We start from the raw sequence: 23220 nt of genomic DNA on the forward strand, positions 1-23220 counted from the left end.
AAATTTCCCTGATTACCCAAAAGGGTTGAAGGAAGGTCAAGTATACATATTAGAAAAATAATTCCAGCAGGAAAGTCCAGTAAAAACGTTTAAAGTGATGGCCTTTTACACTGACTTACTTATAATGGAAATAAGTGAGTAGTTTTCCTCTTTTACTGACATTAAGGCTTAAATCCTAAGACGTCATGACACAATTATGTTGATTTAATAATAATAATAAAAAAAAAAGACGTTAAACTGTTCAGAGGGGTTGACCACAACATGCGCAAGTCTAACTGTCAGAGTATAAGGGAAAGTTTTAGTCACCAGTATACTCACCAAAGTGGGAGAGGCAGGATGAGATTCTCAGCCAATTTAACCAGACAAACAGACAGTGAAGTTGCTCAACCAGAAATGAATTGCAACAGCAGCCAACTGCACTAACAGGGAAATGACTAAACTCAAAAACTCCAAAAACTTTAAAAAATAATAATAATAAAACTCATTGGATGGACTCAGTGTAACTGTGCAGGATTTCCATTCAATAAATATTTGTAGCCCCAACTCCAACTTAATTCATCCATGCAACATAACAAAAATGAGTTTGTTTAATTCATGTATAAAAGATAGAGTCAAGATAAAATTATTGAACTTACTAAGTGAAACTGATTTACATCTGTCCAACTCAAACCATTTTGATTAAGTGAAAATTTAAGCAAGCTAACAAATCCTTTGAGTTTTTGTTTGAACTGTGCGTCTGACCTTTGATCCCAATAGCTCCTTTACATTTTGAGAAAAAAGTTTTAGCAAAGTCATTCTTGGTGTTTTGTAACCGTGAGTGAGGAGGGAACACAGTGGATACGAGACCCTGCTGTACATTAAGATAATGTCTTGGGTACACAGGTTAACTGTGCCTCACATGCACCATGTCGTAGCGACCGGCTGTTTTTGACTATCTCATGGCATGGACAGGCTGGTTTTGCTTTATGTGGCACAGACCTGCTGTCTGTGCGCCACATGGCACAGATCGGTTGTGTGTGCTTCATGTCACAGGATGTCGATGCTAGAGAACTTCGTGCCATGTGGAGGCTATGGCATGTACTGACACTATTAACTCCACACAGTGCAGTGGTGTGCGGTCAGGGGAGGCAGAGGAGGCAGTGCCTCCCCTAGGCTAACAAGAGAAAAAGAAATATTTTTTTATATAATTTTTTTTTCCCCCTTGTTTGTATACAATTTGTCATAATTAAAAGATAAAAAAGGAAATTGCTGATTTGTCAATAAGAGGGAGGCTAACAGAGGGGACGGACAGTGTTTCGCGCTGGCTTCATGCTTGTAATGTGTGTCAGAGGCAGAGACTCCGAGAGAGAGAGGGAGAGACCGTTTACTTGAAATCACAACGTTTTGCAGGTTCGTGCATACGTACTAAGGTCTCACACTGATTAACGTGGGCATCGATGAGGCACAGCACTTCTCTGCCTCCGCAGGTTGTAATACCGCGCCCTCTTTGAGGTCTCGCGATAGTTTGTTAGTGCAGATGTTTAACAGAGTATACCGGAGGTGCCTGACCTGTGTTCTTGTGTTGTTGAGATACAGATTATTTTTGTTCGTATTTTGCTCTTGCTCCTTTGATGTAAATCCTGTAGAAATGCAGGTGAACGTATGTTTCGGGTTTTAATCGGCATTTTGTCTTTTTAACTCCGGGACTTCAGTCTGTCTCTGAACTGTAGATGGGAAAGCTGATTAACATTTATTTTCTTGACTCATTGCTGGTGGTGTCTAGGAGTCCGGGCCAAAGTGAGGGAAAAGACTAAAGAGGAGGAAAAAAAGGTGCACCTTGTGCACAGCCGCACATTTATTGAGGAAACAAAGACCAAAATAATGCCCCACACACACCGGTGTGCATGCACTCAGACCGTCTCTCCTTCTGCTATGTCACACGCGAGCACACACACACACACACACACACACACACACACACACACACACACACACACACACACACAGCACAGACTGTCACCGTGTTAAAAGGGCAGGGCTGGCCAGTAACAGTTTGTATTAGCAAATGTGAGCGGTGCACCGTATATATAACACAAACATAGAAATTTCAACGTATGCTGGCTGCCTGCTTCCCTGGTCATGGACCTCACCGCACATTACTGACACTGTGGTGCCCCCAACCCACACATCATCATCATCAGGGTCAAAACGTTTTTTTTTTCAAAACGTCATCACAACAAACATGACAGTCTGTCTGATGTGGAGCACAGACAACAGGTCCACACGATGTGGACTACAGACAGCTGGTTTGTACCATATGAAGCACAGACAGCTGGTTTGTACCATGTGGGGCACTGACAACAGGTCCCCATGTTGTGGATCACAGACAGCTGGTTTGTACTATGTGGGGCACAGACAACAGGTCCCCATGATGTGGACCACAGACAGCTGGTTTGTACCATGTGGAGCACAGACAGCTGGTTCATACCATGTGAAGCACAGACAGCTGGTTTGTACCATGTGAAGCACAGACAGCTGGTTCATACTATGTGAAGCACAGACAGCTGGTTCATACCATGTGAAGCACAGGCAGCTGGTTCGTATCATGTGAAGCACAGACAGCTGGGTCGTATCATGTGAAGCACAGACAGCTGGTTCGTATCATGTAAAGCACAGACAGCTGGTTCGTGTCATGTGAAGCACAGGCAGCTGGGTCGTACCATGTGAAGCACAGACAGCTGGTTCGTACCATGTGAAGCACAGACAGTGTGTGTCTCTGGTCATCATCTCCATGTGCAGCAGGGTCTTATATTCACTGCATTGCCTCCACACTCACAGTAGCACAACAAAACGGAATGGAGCAGTTTTTTTTTTTTTTGAAGTGCGGTTACAGAGAATGTTAGGATTACTGTCCCTTAGTGAAAATGCCAATCAGGTTTTTATTTTTATTTTATTTTATTTTTTATTTTTTTATTTATTTTATGGGATCAATCTCAGGCTGGTTTTTTAGCTTGTTTGAATTTACAATTAATCATATTTGTTTGAGTTGGACAGGTGTAAATCAGTTTCACTTAGTAAGTTCAATAATTTTATCTGGACTCTATTTGTGATAGATGAGTTAGACAAACTCATTTTTGTTCGATGGATGAACTAGGTTGGAGTTTATTAGATGGCAATCCTGCACACAGTTACAGTGAGTCCATCCAATGATTTTTTATTTATTTATTTATTTTTTTTTGTGTGTACTTCAATGACTACTCTCCAAAACAGGGCCTGGCAAACATGCTAACAGCCCTCTTGCTTGAACTGGGCGTCAAAAACCAACTAAGTATTAGCTCAAATAACTCCAATAAAGCTTTGCAAATAAATGTAACCTATCCCTAATCAGAACAAAAAGAGATTTCAGAGATAATGAAACCAAGGTTAGAAAAGCAGCCGTCAGTCCCCAAAGAAAAGAAAGAACTGTTATGTAACTATTAAAACTGATGAAACACGAATGAGAGAGCTGGAGGAGTGGGGGTTGCATTTCCTTATGGGCTTTATTGGCCTTAGTTTGTGCTGGAACAAGGGACACACATCCCCCTCAACAGCACTAAGCCCATACAGAGTGTACCAGCATCCCCAGTCCTCCAAAGGAGTTACAGATAAGTCCCTTTAACAAACTCAGATACATGAATGTAATAAAAGACTAAGCCATCAGGTCTGTGTGAGCCGTCCAGTCCCTGCAGACGTTCAGGAGCGTCCTGTCAGAGTGAAGCTGCTTACGTAAGGTGAATGAATGAACTGCACCTGGTTTTCATTAGCACTGGCCGAGGCTGACTTTAGTTTGTCTGAGTCTCCAGAAAGTCTGACTAACTCTGCTGAAATGGTATCAAAAGTTATCCCAAATTATTCCTTACAAAATAAAAGTCTCCCAGTTCAAACAAAGCCCTCGTTTTCCAACTGTAACCATCTCCTTTTTTCCTCCATCTTTTAAGGAGGCCAATTTACCTCTGGGCTTCAGCAGAAAACAAACTTCAGACTAAAACTACAACAGGATATGAGCGCGGAAATAATTTGGGATTATATAATCTTGTTGCTCTCTGTGCAAGTGAGGGAAAGTCAAAGCACAATGTCTCGCTCACGGTGGAGCCAAATGTTTCCTTCACCCTGGAGGATCTCACACAATAAACCTGGGGAGGCCAAGGAGTTCACGTCTGCTCCACCTTTGTGCTCGGTGTTGTGTCTCAGAGTGTGTTATGGAGACGCAGGAGGCACAACATGGAAACACATGTTCCGTTACAGCGTTTCACATCCCATCATCTAATCTCTGGTGCTGCTTCTGAAGGTAAAGCAGAGAAATGGCTTCACCAGACTGTCCCACCGCTGTGCTGTACATTTACTGTAAGCATGGCTGAACAAGCACAGAATTACCCCCTGGACCTGGCAACACGTCTGTAAGCTGCTCATTTTGTTCCAGGATCACATTCTACAGAGGCTTAAAGAACAACCCCTGTAAACAAAACCACTGGAAGTAAACAAGCAGATTTCTGGCACAGTAAGGATGAGGAGAGGATGAAGAGTCTGCTTGTCAAGGATTTTGTGCTGTTCATTTCCTGCTCCTTGATCATTCAGATGCTGGTGATAGACGCTGAACTGCAGCCAATGCTGAGTCGTCTCACACAGCTTTTTGTCTTATTACGGTTGAGATGTAACAATATGTACCATGTTTTCATTCCCTCCATCGCCCTGTGCGCCTGTGACAGTGGGGAGCAGCAGATTTAATCTTTTCCAGATGCTGGAAGCACGCACTTTGTTTTTGCTGAGGTAGGTCGCAGGACAGCCAGGGTTAGGAAATGCTGGATCGGTCGTTGGTTCTCAGGACATGCAGTGTGTCTCTCTGGAAACTCCTTCACTCTTTTCCTAAAGCAGCCAGCCTCTTAGAGAGCTGGGATGGAGCCCAATTCCGGGTGGGCCTTAAATTACAAAAGTTAGTATACCACTATTAATATATATATATATATATATATATATATATATATATATATATATATATATATATATATATATATATATATATATATATATATATATAGATTTGGTTTCTTTTTTTTTTCCTTTAGTATTTGATAAAGTTTTTCAATGTCATCCGACATGGCTCTGAATGGTATCAGCCAAAGAGCAGTCCTCTAACCCACCAATGGGCTGCGCCGCCTCAACTTTTCATGTGTGTTCGGTATAGACTGTAAGAGCAGCAACATTAACCACAGTTAAATAAAAGAGAAAAATCTACAGTCTTTCCAAAATCATTCTCTCCAAATGGTGTAACACAAGCCTGAACGAGCCAAAACTTTTTTACCAACAGGCTAAGAGATTGACCAACTTGGCTCATATACATAGACAGGGCATCTAACAACAACAAAGCAAGCGTAAAGTGACATTTTATAATATTCCTTTCTAAAACCAAGTTTTCAAAAAACTTATAAAGAAAAAAAAATTTCAGAGAAAAGTTTGAGGTGGGCCTGAGAGAAAGTGGGTGGCCCTGGGGCTGTTGGGCTCACCCATGACACCGCCCCTGTTCTAGAGATTTAATTATTAGTGCTTACAGTTGATAAAATGAAAACGGTTTTAGTTGCAGAAAGGTTTTCCTTCTGAAAAGTCTGTTCATTTTTATTCACCCAGTACTTGGTTGGGGATCTTTCTGCATTAGTGTGGGGTGTCATGGAGGAGCTCAGTGTGTGGCTCTGCTCAGGTGTGATGGAGCTCAGGTTGCTGACTGGGGCTGGTGTCGCTCATCTTCCTCTTGATAATACCTCACAGATTCTGTCCGGGCTTCAGGTCTACTGGACAACCAGGCATGGCAGTACATTCAAACAGCTTTTGGTTCTTTTGGTTCTTTTGGTTCTTTTGGTTCTTTTGGCGCTGTAGGCAGGTCCTGCTGCAAATGAAATCAGCTGTGTTGATGCTGAACATCAGGAAACCCAATGGACCAGCAGAAGCAGATGACATGGTTAAAGAAAGTACACTGCACTATAAGAAAGGGGGTACAGTACATAAGAGTATTTGACACTTGTTTAGCTTGTTAATTAAAAACATGATAAAGGTACTGTCATTCCATGTTAGTTTGCTCAGAAACTGAAAAGTCCCTATCAACTCTTTTATTTCTTTTATATGTAACGCCATGGATCAGCATACAGAGGTGACATGAAGGGTCAGGGGTCAGAGTAAAGTGCTTTTACTCTATGTTTTTTTTTTTTTTGTGAAGGACCCGATGCTTCAAAAGGAAAACAATCTTTAGAAAAGTACAGCACCAGGAAGAATAAATTTGCCAAACAGAAGTCAGAGGGCTCTAATTTCGTAGACCAGGCGCAGGCGCACCTGCCCTGCGCCGGCCTTCGCCGTGCGCACAGGGCGTGACTGGTGCACTTTGTAAGTTTCCTGCAGTGCCAAGAGAGGCGCAGTACAGGCGCACATGAGCGCAGAGCTGCGCGTCCATGCCTCCCTCCGCGTAAATGGCAGAGAGGGAGGAGAAAAGCCGTGAGTGGGTTTAACACAGCCGAGCGCTGTTTTCACCAATCAAATGAGCGCCTCTCCTCGCCTTTCAATGCCCTGCGGCCGAGGCGCAGCGTCTGATTGGTCTGACTGATATAAAGCACCGCGGAGAGAGTGCTGGTAGCGGAGACGGTCAATGGACAGCGGGCACATCGGAGGACATGATGCACGTCACCTTGTGGGCCAGCTCCCGGGACAGATTTAATCTGTTCCTTTGTCATTAATAGGAGTACAAAATGAGAGACAGTTACACAGCTGGCTTATCCATTCAGAATACTTTTGATCCACCTGCACTCCTGGTTTGTCATCACCAAGCAGAGCCTTTGGTGATATACTGTATACTCTACTGGTGTCACCACCTCATCCTCCTTACAACAATGTACTCCATCTTTTTAGATCACGTTAAAAATAAAGACTAAAACAGAGAAGTATGGGAAATCACAGGTAAATCCTGAGTGACACATTTATTTTGTCTGTTTTTTTCTTCGTCTTTTCTCTCCCTCTTTTCTTTGAATTAAATGAAATGAGAGAACCAGATATATACTCAGTATCAGATGTTAAGGCTGTTTATTGTTTAATTGTAAGATGTGCATCAAACTTCCAGCTGCCGTCAGGTTAACTTTCCATTATGACAAACGGCTTTAATCTGACATCAGATGTGACGGGACAGTTAATATAGATATAAATGTATATGCTGGTTCAGACGGTTACATTAAATAGTGATTGCTGTGATTGTTTACTGCATTAAAATGTGTCTGACACTCTGGAAACCTGCCTCTGAGGCTTTGTTGACATGTGCGCCTGTCACCAAGTTACAGCTGCGTGGGGTGCGCTCCGCCTTGTGCAGAGGATAGACCAGGTTGGAACTGGCGAGCTTTCAGCACACTTTTTTGGCACGAAATTGTCACTGCGCCAACATGAATCTGCTGACACCTCCCCCTGGTGCGCCGTCAACTCCCCCTGGCGCCGTCACACCCATCTCTGCGCAGACGGTCTACCAAATTGTCAAATTGGCAGCGCACGGCGGTGCGCCGCACGAAATTAGCACTGCGCAGGCTGCGCCAGTCTTGCGCCAGGCCTGCGCTGCGCCACGAAATTAGAGCCCAGAGTCTTGGTCTTTTCATGGGTGCAACACAATGAAATTATAAACTAACTTATTCAGTTCCTATCAAGCAGCAACCTCCAGTCTAAGAATCTCAGACCATCCTGAAGTGCTGAAAGCTGCTGTTTCTGGAGTGTCCGCTTGAGGCTGGCTCTGAAAGAACAGGAAGTCACATACACACCAAGCCAAAAAAAAGCCATTTTCAAAGCAGAAATTAACCTTTTTACAGCCTGGTTAAAAAACATCTCCTGTCTGAGTCGCTAATTTTACTACCGGCACACTCTGCACGCAGGGTGAATTTTTTTCTAACTTGGCGGTTTAGAGAATATTAACATCTCGAGCTCACCAAATCAGAGGCACAGCTCAGGGTCACGTGACTGACGGGTACCCGATGGCTGTACTCACCGCCTTTGCCACTACCAATATTGCTGCTATAGCCAATGTGCTTCATTTTCCGTTTCAGAAACAGACTGGTGACGTCGGGGAGGCTACGTCCATGTTTTAGACAGTCTATGGTTTCTATCTGGTTGAAGAGACAACTGTCAGCACTCCTGTTCCACAGGACAAACAGCACACAGACAAAGCCAACGAATGACAAGAACAAATCCCAAAGCCAAACATGAGACCCACCCAACAGATACACACAGCTCAAGTGAGGATGAGTATGATGTATGAAAGCCATGAGACAGACAGGTCCCCCCCGGATGGCAGGAGTGGGACACTTTCATCCAGAGACTGAGATACAGAAAGAGAAACCTGTGGATGTTCTCACTGTGGGGGACAATTCAGGAGGAGAGCCATCAGATTGGAGGCACTGTACCAAGGATGTCCCAGAACCTACTGCCCTCTAGTCAGAGTCTGAGGATGAACAAAAAGACAGTGAGTGAGCATGAGGGAGACCAGCAAGAATGAGAAAACCAAGAAGCACCTCCATGTGTGATCAGCTTAGACAGCCACCGTACAGTTGCTGAAAACCTGCTGCTGTGATGCAGGAAAACCTCCAAGAATCAGCCATGACTCTCCCTCCAGATCAACATTCATGTGTCCTTTCTGTCCTTAAAAGTTAGTATAACAGAGAGAATGAAAGAAACAGAAAATGTTCAGGTCAAAGATAGTCAATGTTACTGTAAGTGATCTGTGATATTCACGGTTCCCGGTGAGACTGTAGGATTTTCAAAGCTATAAAGACACAGGTTGACTGAGCACTTATTATAATCATAACAGGCATCAGGAATAGGTTAGTAACTGAGCATCCCCAGCACTGACTATAGAGTACAGGGGCTAGTGAATCTGAAATAGGGGTGTATTAAACAAAAATGCACTGCATATGGAAAATGTGTAGGAACATGAAGTTGGGTGTTGATGCTAATTTCCGTCCTCCTTTGTGAAGATTAGGGGGGCCCACCTGTAGACTACTCACCCTTCAGTACTAATGGACTTTGAACACAGTGTTGTACAGTGCCACTGCCACGGGACTGAAGATTAGGAACTCTGACAGACATGTTAAAGCTTTGCCCTGTAAAATATAACCTATAAAACATAATTTCTGTACACAAAACCTGTGAAATGTTGTCTTTGAAAATGCATTTTGGTAGTTCTGCATTAATGAAAAAGAAAATGTAGGCAACATTTTTTTTTTTTTTTAGTGGGGGAGGGTGTTACAACCTAGAAGTATTTCTATGCAGTTCAGTTAGGCAGAAGAAAGTACACTACACTATAAGTAAGGGGGTACAGGACATAATACTATTTAACACTTGTTTTGTTTGTTAATTAAAACATGATAAAGGTATGTGATCATCAGTTTGCTCAGAAACTGAAAAGTCCTCATTGACTCTTTTATTTTTTGTCAGTGTGAGAGAAATTGCTTGTACGCTTTGCTTTTGTTGTGAAGGACCTGATGCTTCTAAAGTAAAATAATCTATCCAAAAAAAAAAAAAAAGAAAGCACTGGGAAGAATAAATTTGCCAGCAGAGGACAGAGAACTGGTCTATTCAGGGATGCAACACAATGAAATTATAAAATAACACCTGAAAAAAGGACAACTGAGCAATAATCCCCTTCTTTTCCTCCATGGCCCAAGTCCGACTCCTCTTATGTTGGCCCTGGTTCAGGACGATCTGACCCGAGGAATGCCACAGCTGAAGCTGAATCCTCAAACGTCTGTGTGTGCTTCACCCCTGCACAGGGTGCTGCACAGAGAGAGAAGAAGGGATGTCAGAAAAACACATGTTGTCTTTCATTCTGTGATGTAATCCTTTGTCAGAGCAAAAAATACATAATAGCAGCAGCAAAGCAGTGTTCTAGCATCAGTAAAGAAGCAACCTAGCAGCATTAATACAGCAGCATATACAGCACAACACCAGCAGCATAGCAGCAGCATAGCAGGGATACAGCAGGACTATAGCAGCAGCATAGCAGGGATACAGCAGGACTATAGCAGCGACATGAAGGCAGCAAAGCAGTGGTTCAGCAGGAGTATAGCTGAAACGCAGCAGAATACCATCAGCATTGCAGCAGTATTGCAGCAGGATAGCAGCAGTGTAGCAGCGGTAGTAAAGCATCAGCATGATGGCAGTATAGCGACAGTGTGGCAGCAGCATAGCAGCAGTGCTACAGCAGTATCGCAGCATCCACAACTTTAACGCCCCCTACTGGCTCAGATGGGAAGTACAAAACGAGAAGCAAAACTCAGACAAAACCAGCTGGTAACAAACATCACATTTTAACTATAGCATAGTAAAAAATCATTTCCACATCACACACATTTTAAAATTGAATTTACTGCGTTTCCATTTATATATTTGTACTGTTAGCTGAAATGGTTTTGAAACATGTTTTCTTTTTCTTTCATCCAACGGATTCACCTCTTCATCCATACCATAGCCTGTCAAACTGATGAGGATACAGGTTTAAAGATAAAACAAAGTGTTTCACTGTTTTCAGAAAAAAAAAAAACTCACAGAAAATGTTGTTTTCTGTTCTGAGCTTACAGGTTGTTTGTTTCTGTCAAATGTCCAGAAACCCTCAGAGGCTGAAGTGGAGCTTAATGTAATCAGAAAAAGGAGTTTCCTGCTGTAACACTTGTGCACCTCCCTCTGAGGACATCAGAAAAGTATTCAGTGGAAAAGCGCATACCTCTCAGGACTGTGCTGTAGATTAAGATTCCTGGCTTGGTAAGGCTTGCTATAAATCTTTGATAGGTAATAACACGAGTCAACACAGGACTGGTGGGACCAAGTTAGTGGAGAAAAACTTCTTCAGAGAGGAGAGAATCCCTTCATTTTAGATTCTCTTCTCACAGTTGTGGCATATTTGTGGTTGCTGTAAATGTTAACAGTTGTTGCTGACAGTCTAAGGATTCCTCATGAGTTGACATAGCGACCAGAAAAACAGCAGCAATGCCGGAGTGTTCATTTAACCACTACAATTAGCTGAAACATCCCACTGAAGGATTGATGGCAGCGTCCCTCGTGTGGCGACCTCATGGCAAAACAACTTATCTCATCCTGGCTGAGGCCGCACCAGTGAAGCGCCGCCCTGCCAAGGCCTGCAGCAGCTGCTTTAACTCTGAGATATGACCAGTGTGAGCAAACTTCTCGTGTCTGTGTTGAAATCAGAGACATTTCTCTGTTTTCCCTCCTCAAATTTACAAACCAAACATGGCTGAGATGAGAGGGAGCTTTGCTGTGATGACATGTCATGAATGCTTCAACAGGGCTCAGCTGTCTTTATGTTAGCGTGAAGAGTTCCAGCTTTCTGAGGGACAACGCCTGCTTTACACATCATTTCTCTATGTGCATGTTTGTCTGTGGATTATATAACATCAGGAAACATCTGTGAAAAGTGTCTCCAGATTACATTTGGTATGATTTAGTATTTTAGGAATAAACAATGGGTTACAAGAGGGTAAATGTGAAAGGTGTAGAAAAATAGGGAAATAGGGGGGAAAGAGACAGATAAAAATAACTTATTGGGAAACTACAAATCAAGGCGATCCAAACTTGGAAACATTCATAGAAACCAAGGCCAAAGCAGGCACCGAGCCAGGGTCATGACATGGAGACGGTGACGGCTAAGTGAAAGCAGATGAGAGCTCTTCATCACGTCAGGATGCTCTCAGTCGACACCTTCCTCAGGCCAGTCCAATTCTATTTAGGGCGTTTCTGGTGTGAAAGGCTCTGTGAGGATCTATCTATTTAACACTGACGCTGTGATAGTGTTTTTCCAGGATGAAGACACCATTTCCCATGTGCACCATCACAAACTCTTCATTTTATTGATAGACTCTTAAGTTTGGACAGACCACTGCAGAATAAGTGCTGACTGTGGGTTGGAGTCAACATTAGCACAAACACATTAACCTGGGTTTAGCTTGTGCTGTATCACTCTGCAGAGACCTCGATCCATACTGTGACGATGATGATGGTCAACTGCATGGGACAATGGGGAAAAAACATCCAAAAACCTCTATGAGAAACTTATACACTGCAAAAAAACTAGAATCTCATCAAGTGTTTTTGTCTTATTTCAAGTTAAAATGGTCTTATTTCCTCATCATAAGCCACATTCAATTCATCAGTCCAGAAAATATTCTTGTTTCAAGTTGTTTAAAATCAAAAATTAGGCTTGAACTGCTTATAGAGAAAATCAACCAATGGAACAAGAAAAATCTGCTCAAAAAGTTAAAAAAAAAAAAAAAAATGTCTTTCTTTGAATTTGTACATGTAATATGTTGGTTTTATTTGGAATAAGTTTTAAAAAATGTAAAAAATCAGAAATGTTTTGGGGACTTAAAAAAAATATTTTTGAAAATTTTGAAATATAAAACCTTTCAAAAATTTCTAAAGTTTTTTAAATCTGACGTTAACAAAATACCCCCCCCCCCCCAAAAAAAAAAAAAAAAAGAAAAGAAAAAAGAAAAAAAAATAAGAAAGAAAGAAAAAAAAAAGAAATTTCAAAAATTGCAAAAGAATTCAGAAATTTTAAAATATCGAAAATCAGCTATTTTGAACGGTTTTGAAATTTAAAAAAATGCAAACAGTTGCAAAAAATTGAGAAAAGTAAAATTTGATAAATTTGCAAAAAAAAGAAAAGATTCATATTTTTGAAAGAATACTTGAATTTGATTACATTTATTGATCATATCACCTAACTTTTCATTATTGGTGTTCACTAATGTCCAGCCACATATTAGTCATGTCTATGTACCTGGCACATTGTCAGTCAAATGAATCCATCTTCACAGAATGAAAATCAGTATTGTCTTCCACATTAGTCTTTTTGTAGATGTAGTTATCTTCCCAGGGCTGTAAAACTTGAGGTTAGCCACAGGTGCATGGAAAGTTGGTGGGCTGTTGATGTTGTAGGAGGTGAAGTAGAGCGGTGGCAGGCTTTATTGACAGATGGGATGAAGATTTAGTTCAACTAAATGTTAACACAGGATTTTATTTAGTGTCAGTGTCTTTAATCATCAATACCCTCTGTAAGAAAAATAACAATTCTCTGTTTCTATAATATTTTTTAAAGCTACAAGGAGCCACTGCAAAGGAGTCAAAGGGCCGCATGAGGCTCCAGAGCCACAGGTTGAAGACCCTTGCTCTAGCTTTACCAGTTGAGTGATCGTGGCTGTTTTAGTTTGTGGGTTGTGAGTTGGTGGGGCAGCTTTGGCTCAGTGCTGCAGACATCAATACCCAGTCAGAAGGTTAGGGTTGAACCCTGCTCCTGCAGCCCCATGACACAGTTGGTCAGTGGGGTGGGGATGAGTATAAAAGTGTATACTAATGGTTCCTACCAAAACACTCTGTGCCATCAGTGGGTGGGCAGAAGAGACTCGAACTTTAAAGTAATTTTCTGAACAAAAAAATAGGTTTGTACATTTCCTTTTTAGAATCTTCTTTAGAAAACTTTGAGTTGTATTAGGAGTGAATAATTAGTTACCTTGACGAAAACTCTTCAGTTTTCTAGTTGGACAGATTTCTAGTTGGCCTCAAAACTCAAAGTTCCACTGCACACAGTTGCCTTGAAATTTTCAAGTTTAAACAGCTGCCATATTCACAGTGTTGTGCAGTTGTACGAGCCACCACCACCACCACCACCACCACCATCTCACTAAGGTGAGAAGATGGTGATAAAATGCACGCTTCTTTTGACAGAATCACTGGTCCTCCTGTGAACAGATCTCTGTTACATCAACCATCCTGCTAAATACAGACAAAAGGAAAAACAATCACTCCTGAAACGTCCCGATGATATGGAGTTAGCATTTAGAGAATATTTCTGTCTGCTGTTTCTGTTAGTTCTGGTTAGTCAAGCGTAATCTGTGACAAAAGAAAGGCGTGTACATCATTTCATGTGCGCAGTGGAAAATATGAGAGTGTGTGTGTGTGTTTGTGAAAGGTGTGTGTGCTGACTTTGGACAGTGTGAAGGGTGACTGCTGTGGTGGTCACCATGAAGTGTTTGGAAGTGATGCTGATGGGCTGGGCCTGCTCCCTGTCAGTGATGACGAGGGACACGTGTTGGGGAAAGTGCTGGTCGTTTGTTTGGAGTCAGTTGCCGTGTGGAGCAGCCATCTGTGATGTCATGTTTGAGGCAGGGACTGCACTGTAAAATGGTTTCTGTCTTTACAGTAAACAGCGTGCTTCCTTCTTTTAGAGCTGCAGATTCACTCATGGGTTTGCTCTTGTCTGTGTGGCAGCAAACAGAAAACATCTGGTGAGCAGCTGTTGGAGCTCAACTACTGGATATGTTCTCAGTTTAATGTGACATTATATCAAGTGTGCTGTACACTCTGGGAGGCTATAACGTTATCAGTACTCAGGGAAACTGTTGCTCTGTTCTTTGTCCTTTTTCTGCCCCATCATTTCCGAGTAACCTCCAAAACAAGGACTTTAAGAATGGACCATCTTTCAGCTGCTGACGTCTTCAGACAGCCTCAGGGTGTGGGGCTCAATTACTGTTATCATGAGCTAATGCTGCACTCCAAGTCATAGGTCACACACACACACACACACACACACACACACACACACCACCCACAAAGACTCACAAAGACTGCGAGGATGATGAAGACCTCAGGGGACTGGGCCTAATTCTTCATTTGGACAGTGTTGGTCAGCCCATGAGTAAACCTTAGAGAGCTGGAGTATCTTTGTCACTGAGTTCCACTCGGTTACTGGAGGGTGGAGACTTACAAAGTCTTTCTTCTCTTCCCTTTGGCTGTTGACTGTTTCCTTCTTGAATTCCCAAGGTGAGACCCCTGAAGTTGTACTTATCATAGATGAAGTGAAAATTGACAATCATTTACTGACTTTGGCAACGCTCCTGTGTCGGTTGGGATCACTGAGCTTTTTTACTTCTGTTGTGTTGAGGTATTTGCATTCGAGTTGTGGCTTTTGCATTTGAATTTGTGTCCAAAAGCATTTACAGTTTGTTGGAAGACATGAGAAACTACTGCTTTGATGAGAACAAATGACTAAATGTTGTGGAGGTGGAACTACCGGTTATCATTATTTTAGTTGTGATGTGAGAAATGCTCCAAAGCCACAGAGAAAAACTGTACATGAGGAAAAAAAAGACTTTGTCCTGTTTCAGAGCAGTCAGTGTTTGATACCCAGCAGTCAGTGTTCGCAGGAGAAGGTTTGTCAGTTATTGAGGGTTTAGTTCCTGAAGCTATCACTGCAGGCCCATCCAAAGTGAAGGAATGTCTGTGGTAATTACAGGCTTTAATGAGGAACCCAATTATTCTGGGGGATGGTTTTGGTTGGAAACTGGTGGTTCTGGAGATTAGCCATGACTTCTGCACAGTTCCTTTTAGCTGACTAATTTTTTGTGATAAATATTTCACAAAAAACTCCAGAAAATATTCTTCAAATGCATGACAAATATTTTGTCCAGACACTTACATTAATCAGTACATGTGAAAAAGAATCTCCACTCGACCTCCTCTTGAACCCCAAGGCTGGATTTCATAGTATGCATGCTCACCCTCCCACTTATGAGCCCACATTAGCAGCCTGAGTCCAGATATGCTAACCATGATATGATGTTTTTTCTGTGTACAAAGCCACTTTTTATATGAGCTGCCTGCCTGAGCTAACTGAAGGTTAATGCTCCTTGCGTAACCCGGGCTTTTAACCTCTCGCCAGCCTGCAACCCAGACAATTACATTTATCCATGAGCTCAATGAAGAGTCAGTGTTAGCTAGTAGATCACTCAGGTGAGCAGGGTTCATCCTTCATCTGAGTCATTTGGATCTCAAGGCTTTGAAACACAGACACATATGGACAACATGTTAAAGAGTGAAAAGTATGGAGTCAAAGCCTTGACTTAAATGTTTAGTGTTGAAAATAAAATGTGGCATAAAAATCATATCCTGAAACTGAAGAAAGGAACTCTGGCATTTAAAAACGTGTATAATAAAAAATCATAAAGGCAACAAAGCAGGGAATGGCATTGATAACGTTTTGCTGAAGTTAAACACATGGACATGAAATATTTTATATTATTCCATTTTAATTCAAGTTTTTGCATTCTGATGTTTTTGAATTTAAATTATATTTTATTTGATGTCACTTTTTGATCAATAACAGTTTATCATTTCAGCGATGTTTTTTTCATCACACTTTTTTATCTTTTAGCTTACGGTCTTTATTCAGCCTCAACTTTCTGTCACTCTTTGCGTGGAGGGGGTGGTTTGGGGGCAGGGGCTGGGAGTGTGTGATTTGCATGTTATTTACATATCGTCTGCAAATAACACTCAGCTGGACCACAAACTGTATTTCATAGTCCAAGGCTGGACCACACAGGACTTAGGAGACCATAAAGTGTTAGACATCCACAAGTTCACCTGAAGCTCCAAAACCAAAAGTCAGTCTGCTTCTTTCTGCTGTTGTTAAGAAGAAGTGAAGTGGATTGAAGTTAGTTTTCAAAAAATATAATAACCCTCCTCCTGCTGATGTGACTGAGCTGAAGTTTGAAGCTGCTGAATATTCTGAGTAAAAATGTTTATAGAATAGAATAGAATAGAAAATACTTTATTTATCCCCGAGGGGAAATTCAGGAGTCACAGCAGCATTTAAGAAAACAAAAGTAAGAAAGAGTATAGAAAGTGCAAAAAGGTCCATAAGAAAATAGATGACGACAGCCCGTCCACCACTCTCCAGCCCAGCCAGTCTCCACCAGGGGCGTGGTGTGGGGATTTTTTTTGAGGAAGCCAAGTGAGACAAAGCCTCTAATCTGTATGATTTTTAGTGAGTGTGGTACATAAAAGGCTATGTTGCAGTTTGTATATCGCTATTTCATGTGATGGAACGACCTGTTAGAGCGCCCAGAGAGCGCTCATTTTACTTACTTTGAACACGGACACACACCCTTTCACTCTCCCACTCTCACTCACTCATTCACACACGTACATTGTCCTATTGATTTAGCTTAAACATCTTATTTATTTACTCAACCACCCACTCAAACACACAACCTGCCGCTTCATGCACACTGCTAATGTGCTAACCTCCCTGAGTTCATTCAGTGGCTTGATGATGATGACGATACTGTGATTTGATTGGTTTGAGGCCGAAGACGGGGTGGCTTTCCTTGACATAGTCTTGGTCAATCACAGATGAGCAGTGTCATGACCACGGCCTCATCTGATTGGTTAATCATTTTTGTTTTTTTTTCACCAAGGGACGCCAACTCTGCTTGGCTTCCTTGCAGGCAACAGTGTGCGACTTTGTATTTTCACCACTCATTCACAGCATAACATTTAGGAGGGCGCTGTTTTACACATGGTAAAATGCTCAATAAGTAGAGGAGAGAAAAAAGGAGGAGATGACAGTGACAAAACACAGAAGAATTATCGAAATTGTTTAAAAGGAGTATTTCATTAAAACACAGCTACAGTCTGAAAAAAGAGAGGAAGCATGGCTTCCCTTGACCTCCAGGAGAAAACGCCACTGGTCTCCACCTCCACAGGGTCCAGGACTGAGCCTCCCCAGCAGTCTGTTCAGACTCTGTCTCCTGGATCCTGTCTGCTCACAGCAGGTGAAGCTCCTCCAATGTGGCGCCAGCATCCGAAGTCAGCTCTGTCAGCCACATCTGTGAACAGCACGATACCACTCTGCCCTCCGGCAGCCCCTCTGCCGCTGGGCTAGCACGGCTAGCTCGTCCATTCCACCGGAGATAGATACCACGTTCCCAACAACGATGGATGGAAGGACAGGTCCACGTCGTCACCTCCCAGCGCACACCTGAGAACACTAGTTAGCATTGACATGCTACAGGCTGCTAACAGCTAATTTCACATGTAAACAATGGAGCCATGGTTACATGTAGGATCTCCAGACAAACACAGGAGAAAAGTAGTAAAAATATCACTGAAGACACAAAAAGTTTGGTGTCCATGACCAACAATGAACCATACAAAGTAATGATCCACTCCAAATACAAGTAACAGACTGACTGGTGGTTTTGGAGGTGAGCTGTAGCAGGGATGCACAATAACATTGGCACATCATCAGTAGTGGCCGAAATTAGCTGAAAAATAAAATACTGGATATCAGCCAACACACCAAATATTCCACTGATATAATAAACATGGGCTGAAGCCGCAGATATTTTTTGCGCTTATATGTGATTTTTTTTTCTTTGCACAGTTCAGATTGAGTAGTCCCAGATTTAGCCCCTGCTTTAAATAAAAAAACATTAACATTAATTTAAAATCATTTAGGTTTTATATTATATATATATATTGCTTTATTTAAAGCACTGTTGGCTACATATGATTTCCCTGTTTTTTTGTTTATGTGTTTATATCACTGTCTTTTGGGCTTTCTGCATTTTCTTTTTACTCTGATGTAAGGAAGTTACTTTATGTGTGTGAATAATAAAGGTTACAGTTTCCTTAGCAATGTGTGATGTCAAACCTTGGAGGCTCCTCTTATCGTGAAATCTTTTTATTTTTCCCTTTTTTATTGTTTTCTGTTAGCTAGACAGAAAAATGAGTACAGTAACCTTTGTCAATGAAGGACTGGGCTCAGACTGAGAGGTGGACCTGAGGGATATTTCACTGGACCTCTGCCATCGTGACAAAACATCCAAACGTTTTGACTTGCAGTGCTCACACAAAGCCAATGGGACCATGCATTTTTGGTGGCACTGACTATTTGTATGGGAAAGGGATTTGAAGTGTGAGTGAACAGTTTTGGGAGAGGTATGCACTTTTGCAGGTGGTGTTGTGCTGAACAAAAGCCTGTTTTGCCAAATGATCTTAGAGTTTTTAAAAATGTAATTTCTGTTTCCAGAAATGATCCAAACCCAGGGAGAAAAACTGTAATGTGTTAGTCTGTCTATGGATTTGATTAAATTACAGTTAACCTGTAATAACTTCTGCTCAGATTTGTTCAGACGGACACCAGAGCAGAAGAGATCAGCAGTTTGCAGATCAAAAGCTATCCACACTCCTGCAGGAGCAACATATTTTATCCTTGTTCGAGCTTAAAAAGGAACAATGACGTAGAATGTAATTTTTAAAAAATGAATAAAGCCTGCAATGTAATAAACGACTGACAACTAAAGTGCTAAGTACGGTGGCCCGTGGGTGTCACACAATTTGCAAAAGCCACAACATGAATGCACACACCACAACACAACAGAATTTAAAGAGGTGAGTTTTCCCAACAGATACAGAAAAGTTGTGGCAGTGAGTAATTATTATCTTTTTTTAACTTCATCCATGATTAAAATGGCTTCCAATGGGGGTCTCACTTATTCTTAGTGTCTATATGTATTTACTGGAAAAATACGTCATCCTTTATTTAGCTTTACCAGTTATTAACTTTAGCATTAAAGCTTTATTTATCAAAGCTGAAGGTAAAAAAGAAAACTGACTTTCTTTGACAACTTCTCTGTGTCTGTCAGGAAAACTGTCCTCTTAACTTCCATCGTGGCTGTACTTTCAGCGTGTTGTAACTTTTGCATAAGTTTTGATGCTTTTGCAAATTGGCTTGCACCTACCAGCCACCGTGGCTAAGCCCGAAATGTAATAATAAAAAACTCTACGTTACCCAAATGTGACAAGTTATTAAACTTTGGGCTTTGACAATCCTTCCATTGTGAAGGTGGTTTAGTCCTCTGTGTTGCTCCTGTGATCACACTGTGATCATTATCCTCTTTAGAAGCGTCAGACGATAATTTTATCACTGAAACATTAAAGGTGGCAGAAACTAAACACCAAATTCAGAGCAACTCTTGTGACAATAGGGAAATTATCAAAGGTTTAAAAACAGTGGATAATGAAACATGATAAATCTGGGTTTGAAGTGGAGAGATAATGGCATAGAGAATGAAAATAAAAAGTAGAACTCTAACCCCTTAACGTCTGAGCCATCAAAAAACAAAAATGACAGTAATCCCTGGAGATTTTCTTTTTTTGGAATTGAGATGTGAATTAACCCTTGTAACAAAATCCACAAAAAATTTGACATCATTTTGTTTTTGATATGTATTTTATTAAATATTTCTTAAATTGAAGGGGCTGTGAGGAGTTTCTCAGTGATCTGAAACACTTCCTTCTTGATATCTGCCTAATCCTAATCCACACTTTAAAATGAGATTATCAACATCAATGTAATACAGGTTACAAGTTATTTTAAAATGCTACTTTTTAGCTTCCTGGTCGAACCGGATTGATTTACAGCACATCTCCTGTAAAAGTAGCCTATACCTATTGGTGTTGATATAAAACTCATGGATTTGTTGTTAATGAGGAGTTCTGCTGGAGGTTTGAAGACCTCTTAGTGTCACAACCTCTCCCTTTGGCCTAAGCACCCCAGAAACCAGGTCCTAAAGGTCTGTGAACCTCTGACCTCAGCTAGGGCTGCTGTTGCCACAATAAAAAAAAAAAAAAAAAAAAAAAGCTGCGGACTGCTACGTGTTGAAACTGACAATGTTTTCCACATGTTTTAAAAATGTCTTTCAGAGTTCCTGTGGTCTCCCAGAGTAAATTGTAAACTAAAACGAGCTGGACAAACAGCGCTCTGTTGATAAAAGATGACTTCTGGTTGTTGGAGGGAAAAACACTCATGTTAGTACAGCCAACTGTCAAACACTCAAAATAGATGAATCACATCTAACAAAGCTACCATTCAGTGTAATAAGAGATTTATGACTTGGAAAAGGTTTCTATTTCTTCTCAGCCTCCGCTCAAAGTAGTGACACAAACAACATGTGTGCCAAAGGGGATGTGCGCACAAAGACATGCTTCCCTCTCATATCATCAGCTAATAAAAACCACGACCAGCGTGTTAGTAAGGCTCTGAGAATCAGGTACCAGGCTTATTCTGTTGAATAACAAGCTCTGAAAAATGATGGTCACCTTTTGTTTTGCAGAGGTGGACCACATGTGAAGGACGGTTCAAGGACATGTACAGAAAGGGCCGGGGATGATGTGGTCCAAGCTTGGCAGCAAAAAGCCCCAAGGAGGTCACAGCATTCAGCGTGTTTCTGGACTTCCTTAACAACAGGCCACAAAAATAAAGGTGGACTTCACTTTTATGTAGTGTGATAGAAATGCAATCAGAGTGTCAGCAAATCTTTTATTCCAAGAACGAAATGGCTTCAGTTTATCTTCAACCATCAATAGACCTTTTTCTTCATCCAATACTCTCAGAACCGTGTTTCAAAAGATTGTTAGGAGGAGAGTCACTCTGCAGGACTGGACAGGAAATCTGGACTTTTCTCAGTGGGCTGAATCACTTTGGAGCCAAAATGTTTGGTTTCCTTAAAATGTTTTCATATCCTCTCAAAGGACCAGATATACAACTAAAACTTACCGATGGGTGAATTGAGTTTGGAAAAAAAAAAAAAAGTATGCACAAACTCCCAACATTGGTGTAGTCGTGTGCTAAGCTTTAACGTCCAAACACTCATAAGGAATTATGTGCGTTTGGATGTTAAAGGTGCAGTGTGTAAAAACGGTCAGCTTATGGCCGAACAATGTCCACAGATCCTACATGGAACCACGTTCACAATGTTTTTTAATGAGACCAGCTGTTAGCAGCATGTAGCATGTTGATGTTAACCAGTGCTAGGTCTGATGTTTCCCTGCGCGCTGAGGAGAAGGAGGTGAGAACAACGTGCTGATGCTGCAGTGTGAGCTATAAGAGACTACAGCTGTGTCCCAATTCAGGGTCTGCAGCCCGCAAGGCTGCAGCCTTCAGAGGACCCGGTCTTGGTAGCCTGTGTAGACCACACTGAAAGTTCAGTGCTGCTCCTGAATGCAGCTCCCTGTCGCTCCATCTCTGACCCTCCCAACTCCAATCAAGCCACTTTACATCAGGCAGCTGGAGTCTTTGGAAGGCCTCTTGCTGCTGACTGGCTGTTCATTGTGAAGCTCTGCCCTGCTGGTATCCCTGGTCCTGCTTTTTCTTGCATTTAGCTCCAAAGTGGTGAGTAGGGTGGCTGCTCGATTTTATGGTAACATTAAAACAAAAAATTAACAATGAAATACTCATTTACCCTCATTTTCAGCTCGTCAGTTCATTGCTTAACTTTATCCTTTCTTTTTCACCCTCAGGTAAAATGTTCAAGTTTTGATTTCTTTTCCTTTAATAAACTTTTGAACTTATTTTGTAACCCCGCCTTTGCCTTTATAAGCCCTTGCCAGTGTGACCTTATTATATCAATCAATAAAATCATAAGGAGTACTTCCTGGGGTGTAAGTCCCCAGGTTGCATTGCTGGTTGTTCAACTATTTAACACCTTAAATATAACTCCATCCCGCCACTCATGGTGATGGGGAGCGTAAGATCTCTCTCCAGTAAGATGGACGGCTAGCCTTGATATCTCAGCACCAGAGGGAATACCAGAGGGCAGAGTAGCATCATGCTAACCACACAGACATAGCTGATGGAGCCAATGCTGGACACGAATGCCATATCAGAAGGATATCACCTGCTATGAGTGGACAGGAACCAGGTGAAGAAGGCCAGCCTGTGTAGGAATAAAGCTGTCTTCTCTGAGCGTTTTCCTCAAGTTGACACTTATTATATCCTATTCATATGTTCTTGAATTTTGGGGGGGCTTTGCATTTTTTGTTTTGCTGCTGTGGCTCTGAATTTCCCTTTTCAGGGATTAATAAAGTTTAATGTGTTTTATTCTATTCTATAAAAATGTCCTTTTCTTTTTATTGTGCTAGAAAAAGCTTTTTGTGTTTACATTTCTGTGGGACCTGTTCACAGGGGCAGACATTACAAACAGCCATGTATGTCTACAGCAGATACTGGGGGGCAGAACGAGCGAAACATGGGTTCAATTACAAACCTGGTCGCTGGTCCTGATATCTACCTGTAATTCCAGCAGAGAAGAAGAAAGGAGTGGTTGCTGTTTTCACAGTAGAAGAAGAAAACAGTCGTTGTTGTGGACATTGTTGGAACAGAGAGTATATTTTTGTTGTTTTGTGTGAAAGAATTAGTTTTAAGGGTATTTTCTGACAGAACATGCATCCCATGAGTGTTTATATCACAGGGCGGTCTTTACTCAGAGAGCGCATGCGTCAGCGTCTGTTCCTCCCGCCAGATGTTCTCCTGGAAAGCTAGACTTTTAACGAGTTTTT

Source organism: Halichoeres trimaculatus, unplaced genomic scaffold (assembly GCF_033239565.1).
Source record: "Halichoeres trimaculatus isolate MK-OKI-2021-1 unplaced genomic scaffold, fHalTri1.1 fHalTri1_scaffold_13, whole genome shotgun sequence".
NCBI lineage: Eukaryota > Metazoa > Chordata > Actinopteri > Labriformes > Labridae > Halichoeres > Halichoeres trimaculatus.